General features: G+C 39.8%; 1 long non-coding RNA gene across 1 annotated transcript; it reads left to right on the top strand.

Moving 5' to 3' along the window:
• Positions 1 to 586: 586 nt before the first annotated feature.
• Positions 587 to 4,521, top strand: LOC130173419 (uncharacterized). The gene is made up of 4 exons (XR_008828417.1): positions 587 to 739; positions 3,814 to 4,032; positions 4,198 to 4,254; positions 4,341 to 4,521. It is a non-coding gene; the product is annotated as an uncharacterized LOC130173419 (long non-coding RNA).
• Positions 4,522 to 6,328: the final 1,807 nt, after the last annotated feature.

The raw sequence follows: 6,328 nt of genomic DNA, 5'->3' as shown, positions 1-6,328 counted from the left end.
CCAGGATTCTGGACTCTGGATTATAGAGAAATGGCCAATATATTCTATTGAGTTTGAAGGCCCTGCATGTGCATGTGTGTGTGAGTGGATCTCTGAAAGTTTGTGTGTGTGTGTGTGTGTGTGTGTGTGTGTGTGTGTGTGTGTGTGTGTGTGTGTGTGCGTGCGCATTTGTATGTGTTAGGGAAAGAAGCCTGGGGGGAATTGCGATCTGCAGTACAATATAATCTCTATCTCTCTAAATGCACACACACATACACCCACATCATTATAGTTGCATACATTTTTTCCCAATGGCCTGCAGTGCTCCATAATGCAGCAGCGATGCCCCTGGTGGCTATCAGGAAAATAATATTGCTCCAAATATGACTTCATTTGGTGGAAATTAGTAAAAACTAAAATTTTGCAGCCAGGATTTCAGAATAAAAGCCTAACAAAAATAGAAAGTGTGATTTTGTGTCAAATGGCAGAGGGATCAAAAAACTGCAGTTTTAATATCACAAAACAGGGACTCAGACTAAATGATCAAAAAACCTGAACTGAAAAGGACAGACATGAACTGACATAACTTTATTTTTACAGATAAACACCGTAGGCTTGATGGGAGGCACAACAACCCAAGTCACCATGTGGAGGATTATGAGTTTGCTCCTCACAAATGACATGGTCCGTCAGATAAATTGGAAGGGAATGAATAGAAAGGCTGCGTTCAAGGACACTGCTTTAAAAGCTGTGATCAGTGGTAAGTCTTTCTTAAAACAACAACTGTGATTTATTTATGTTTCTGGTGTCAGCTAAAAATTTTACCTTGTAAATGTTAGATTAAAAATAAACAATAATAATTATTTGCCACATTTCTGTTATATGGTCAAATTGCTGTTATTGTAGCTGCTGTCAGAAGAAACAGGCTGCCACTGCAGCGGACCAGGAAGTTAAGCACTGGGTAAAAAGGTGGCTGCAGCTTGCCTCAGATAGGGATGGAAGCATTTGGGAAAGAATAAAGATCCAGACTGAATTTTTGGGACTTTGGACTTTTTGGACTTTGAATTGTTGATATGATATTTTCTTTTCTTGGTAAGTTCACTGTGTTGATGTATGGTTTATGGTGAGAGATTCTCCCATTGCAATCTTCTTGGTTTTCTGACCCGCCGATTCAAATTTTTTTTAAAGTCTGACTTGTCGATTCTGATTTGGCCAATTCCATGTTTTTTGACAATGATAGTCGCTAAGCAACCATGATGAACAACAAAATAGCACTCTCTGTGGACCGTGTGTGGCTGAAAAATCATATTTTCTTTATAGTGAAACCCTTTCAAATGAAAATACAGACACACAAAGTCAGGAACCAGCAGGGCTGTATTAACTCACATCATCAGTTCCTGGAGGATTTTTCCCAGGGCAGACCTTCTGGAACAGGCTGTTTAGAACAGGACTTAGAAAAGCTTTCATGAAGTTAGCGTTAAAATGTTGAAGATTATTGTGTGAGAACTATTTGTGATTCTGTTTGGTTATTTCCTCTCTTTGTTGTAATTATTATAACAGAAGGTTTTGTGTCTAACTAGTCCCACACAGACCGTGCGTCAAACATCATAGAAACATCAAATTGTGCAGGTTATTCAGGAGATTTCTGCTATTGCTTATACTCTAGTTTATTGCAACAATTGTATATTCACTTTTAAAGAGCATAATTTCAGAATGTAGGTGTTGGGGGGGGGGGGATCACTCAACATCACTCAAATCTCAGCTAAAAAACACTCTCGCTTCAAAAGCCTACTGTGCTGATAGACCTCGATTTTGTAAAATGGTGTCTCTTATTTGGTGTCTGACTAGAAATCAAATACAATGGCATGTCAAGTCCAAAAAAAGCTACAGTTAAACACTATTCAACAAATGATGCTGTAATAGACACCACATTTAATGCTACCAACATAGGCCCATGATAGCTTCATTGGACGACACAGGCTGACATTGGGAGAATGTAATACCATATGATATCAGGCATATCCTTTATAAAAGTGATCCACAACACTGAGAACAATACGTTTAGTTGCCCTTTATTTAACATAGTTGCTCATTAGAATAAAACTGAAGTTAAAGAACATCGGTCTATTCACCTGTCCCTATAGGTAGCTTAAATTGACTTTGGGATACTAACCCCAGGTCTCTTTCAATAACAACCTCCCAAACCTCCTTTGTGCTTTCTTTACAGACTGTGTAGTCTTAACATATCCTGCTTGAGAGGCAATGTCAGTGAATTACAAAATAGTAGTATCTTTGAATTTTTAGTAGTAGTAAGCCTACTGCAGTGGTATCTTACAGTCCTTTGTTAGCGTATTATTATTTCTGACAGGGGTCTGCTGTGTTAAATCCTGCTTAATGAAAAGCTTGTTAACAACCTTTGCTTCTGTGTCTGAATACTTGAGTCCTCTTCTCCATTTACACATGGTGCTATCAATTTTCATAGCAGCTTTGTGCAGCTGTTCTTGTACAAATCAACATCTTGCTCATTTGCTAAAAAAACCCCAACCAGTATCTGGATAAATTATCTTAATCAGGCAAAATGCATCTTAATCCAGCTGTTTATTCACACCAGGTCTGACCTCACACTGTAAATGCAATTGGTACTTGACCAACAAGTTAAAAGGTCACCTCATTAAGCCTCCTCTGATATCTCAAGCTGCCCATCAAAAAGCTAGAGAAAAATCCAAACAGCAGTATCTCCTCAGGAGGCTCTCAACAGGCTGATTTATGCCTAGCTCTGATTCTTATAGTATAAGTAATGTTATTCAGCAATGCTACCGGGACATAGCCTGCAGATGCGTTCACTTGTTTCCATCTCCTAGGTGACCCTTATCTTGCAAGTTGTAATGTTCACTTTGAAAGTCTCTGACATCACTTCCCCTGACATGAGAGGCTACATGTCTTCCAGCAAAATTACCATATTGAGATGAGCACAGTCAAGATATCGAGAAGACTAATTAATACCAAAATAATAAATGCATTGATAATGACCAAATGTCATTATCCAGATAATGCATCCAGCTATAGATGTATATAGATACTCAATCTGTGAGCTGTGATATGTAGAGAATTTAATTAACTCAGAAAACATTTTTGATGTATTTCTTGATGTATTCATATATAACAAAACATACATACACATAGCTGGGCCAAGGAGAAGGAAACAGACACCCAGAACAGTGATTGTTATTCTGTATTCACACTTGGGCAGTATGTGGCAGACAGCAAACCAAATGCTCATTGTTTGGAGCACAACAAAACCAGAGACGAGGAGCTGCCTGCTGCTTCTAAATGTAACTCTGTGACAGAAGCAGAGTTTTCCAAACCTCCACTGAGGCTTGAACATGAGGGAAAAAAAGAAATAAATTCTGCACAAAATATCAGACTGACTTCACATTTTCATTCCACATTTTGGCTTCTTGGTCTGTTGCAGCTGGAGATAAATATATTCAGAAAAATTATACTGAATGGATGTTTTCTCATTAAACCAATAAATAATCTCTTTTTGATTAGATCTCATAATACATAATGTATCTGTTCTACTTGGATCAAAGCAAGTAAGTTATAGTGGTGTTGTTTCACTCATGAGGTTTAATGTAGATTCATCTGTTGTTCAGCAGAAGGATTTGCAGGAGCCAGAACTCCCACTGCACATGCATCAAGTAGAATATTTTTGACATTGTGGGTGTCATTTATTCCATCTAACATGTCAGGACTATGACTCTCGGTTTTCATGTGTTTCTCTGCTCTCTCCCTGTCTCCCTCATGTCTCCACCTCCCCCTGTCTGTCTTTAGCTGAGTCTCAATTCATCGAAGGCTGCATTTAAAGACCAACTACATCACAGCAGCGCGACAAGGCCGTCCTATTTCAAAGGATCCTTTAGACGCGGCCCAGAAATGCGTCCTTTGTTTTCTGGACAACCGAGGATCCAGCACAACCGATTCCAAGATTCATTGTGTGCCAGTGATGAATCATCATTCAAAGAGAGCATGGCAGACTCCACAAATAAAAGGGTAAATAAAAGTCCCTCGTAGTCCAGACTGTCTCATTTTGTTTCGGCCAGTTTAAGAATGCAGCCCCTGATTTGGGACACGGCTTTTGATTGTGGGTGTGTGTACATGCGTGTTATGGGCGTGGCTCTCTCACATATAGCTCCAATCATCTCATCCACCATGCAGTCTAGGAGCCCTGCATGTCCCTGCACTTGTTTCCAGATTGTTCCAGCAGATTCACTGGTATTGTCTCTCTCGACTTGCTCAATATCATGTACACTGGAGTTTTTCTTCATGTCTATAATTAAAGGTTTTCCTCCTGTGTCTAGGATCCCCAAGTGTCAAGTCTCATCATCTGCTCACGCCACCTCAGTGACTAGCCACTCCTTCCACCTGCCATCTGCCTCAGCCGCTCTCAGCCACTCACCGCCCTCAGCCTGTCAGCCTATCCCCTGCCTACGCCTGCCTCCATCTCCCCAACCTTAACCATTCTTCCAAATAAACCCACCATCCTCATCACCCTTGCCGTCTGCCTTGAATTCACTAAAATACTGAAATCAGATCTGTTTTAAACAAGATAATGTGAGCAGAGAACACTTAAACCCTAACCTGACACATTAAACACAATCACATCAATTCCCAGTTCACAAGAAAACTGACATGTTAATATAAAACTGCAATATTTGTGGCCACAAAGCAACACTTACTAACCATTTAATGTGCAAAGCAAAATATTACAGGAAAAACAAGCAAAAATCAATCACTGCAACACAAGAAGCAAAAGAGACATTTGGCAGCATGTTGAAAGTTAGCAGTGAGCAGATGAACTGAAGTCAGCTGTACTCTATTAGCTCAGATTGTTGCAGCCTTTTCTATCTGATGATGACATTGTGACATGCATAGGAGGCATGGTGTGAGCAGTGCAGAGCAACAGCTGGAGTGCCTGGATGCTTTCAGGCACAGTCTTCAGTTGTAGGTAGTGTTTGCCCAAAATGAATGACTTACTATGGTTTCTACTGGTATTAGTCCAAGTTTGATATAAATCAAGTTTATACCGACATGTACTTTCCTTTTAAAACAAAAACCATCTCTGTCCGTACTATCACACCTGAAAACACATATCTCATGACCACTCACATACACTGCATGCACACGCAGGTGTAAACAGGAAGCAGATTGTCTACTCCGCAGTTAATTAGCTGCAGAAAATACTATGAACGAGGAACAGCAGAATATAACTGCTAGCAAAGACAACAAGACAAGCAACAGTTGTAATTTGTTATCCATGTTGCTTTCACCACTGGCAGTTGTGACTGATAAAAACCAAATCAGACAGTGAGATGGGTGTCTACATCATCATTTCCAGTGTAACTATTCTCCTCTGACCTCTCTCATCTTGCCATGTCAACTAAAAAGGTGATCATATTGAGGTGTCCTGATGGGGATGTGTGTGTGTGTGTGTGGGGGGGGGGGGGGGTACCACATGCCTTCAAATGCCTTGAGGAGTGATTCTCCGGTTTGACTCCCAGTGGGCTGGACCGTTTATTCCATGTCATTCCCTTACTCTCTCCCTGTATTTCCTTTCTGTCTCTATCAAATAAAGACATAAAATGGCCCAAAAAATGATGTTGTGGTGCATAACATGTTTCTGCTGCTCCCAAAAATCACTTAGTACAGGTTTAAAGTTTTGGGCTACAGCAGAATGCAATCCTTGCATGTTAGCATAATGTCCTGGTCTCTGCTGATACAACTAAAATCTCAGATCACTTGTCTGGTGCAATCTGCATTGAAGATTTTTGGATTGAAGCTTACCGTTCTCTCCAGGTGTGCTATGGACAGTCTGCAATCACATGTAACATCCTTTATGTAGATTTCTGGCTTTCACCTTCTAGAAAGGTTTTCAGGTTCCTCAGAGTTAAACAGGTTTAGACATTAATTTATTCCTAAAGCAGTGACACTACTTAAATCACGACGCTGGTATTATTCTACATTTTCTTGTGTCATCAGTAAATCGTGCAAAAGGACCAAAACCTGTCAATGTGTGTCTCTCAATACTCTCTGAATTCCCTACCATGTCTGTACCACTGGTTCCTACTGAAGATATGAAACTTTGAAAATGCCTCAGAAGAAATTCAGAAGGCTTTCGGAGCGTTTGACACTTTACTGGATTGTTGATTTAATTTTAAATGGATAAAATCAAAAACAATCTACGCTCAATAATCCAAAATGACACGGTGAAAATATGTTTTTAGAAATGTGATACAGTTTTAAACAAACATGTTGCCTAGAAATTATTTTCATGTACTACTAATTTACA

Source organism: Seriola aureovittata, chromosome 1 (assembly GCF_021018895.1).
Source record: "Seriola aureovittata isolate HTS-2021-v1 ecotype China chromosome 1, ASM2101889v1, whole genome shotgun sequence".
In the NCBI taxonomy this organism is placed as follows: domain Eukaryota; kingdom Metazoa; phylum Chordata; class Actinopteri; order Carangiformes; family Carangidae; genus Seriola; species Seriola aureovittata.
The sequence above is the reverse complement of the archived record's forward strand: the minus strand, read 5'-3'. Positions and strand labels throughout refer to the sequence as shown.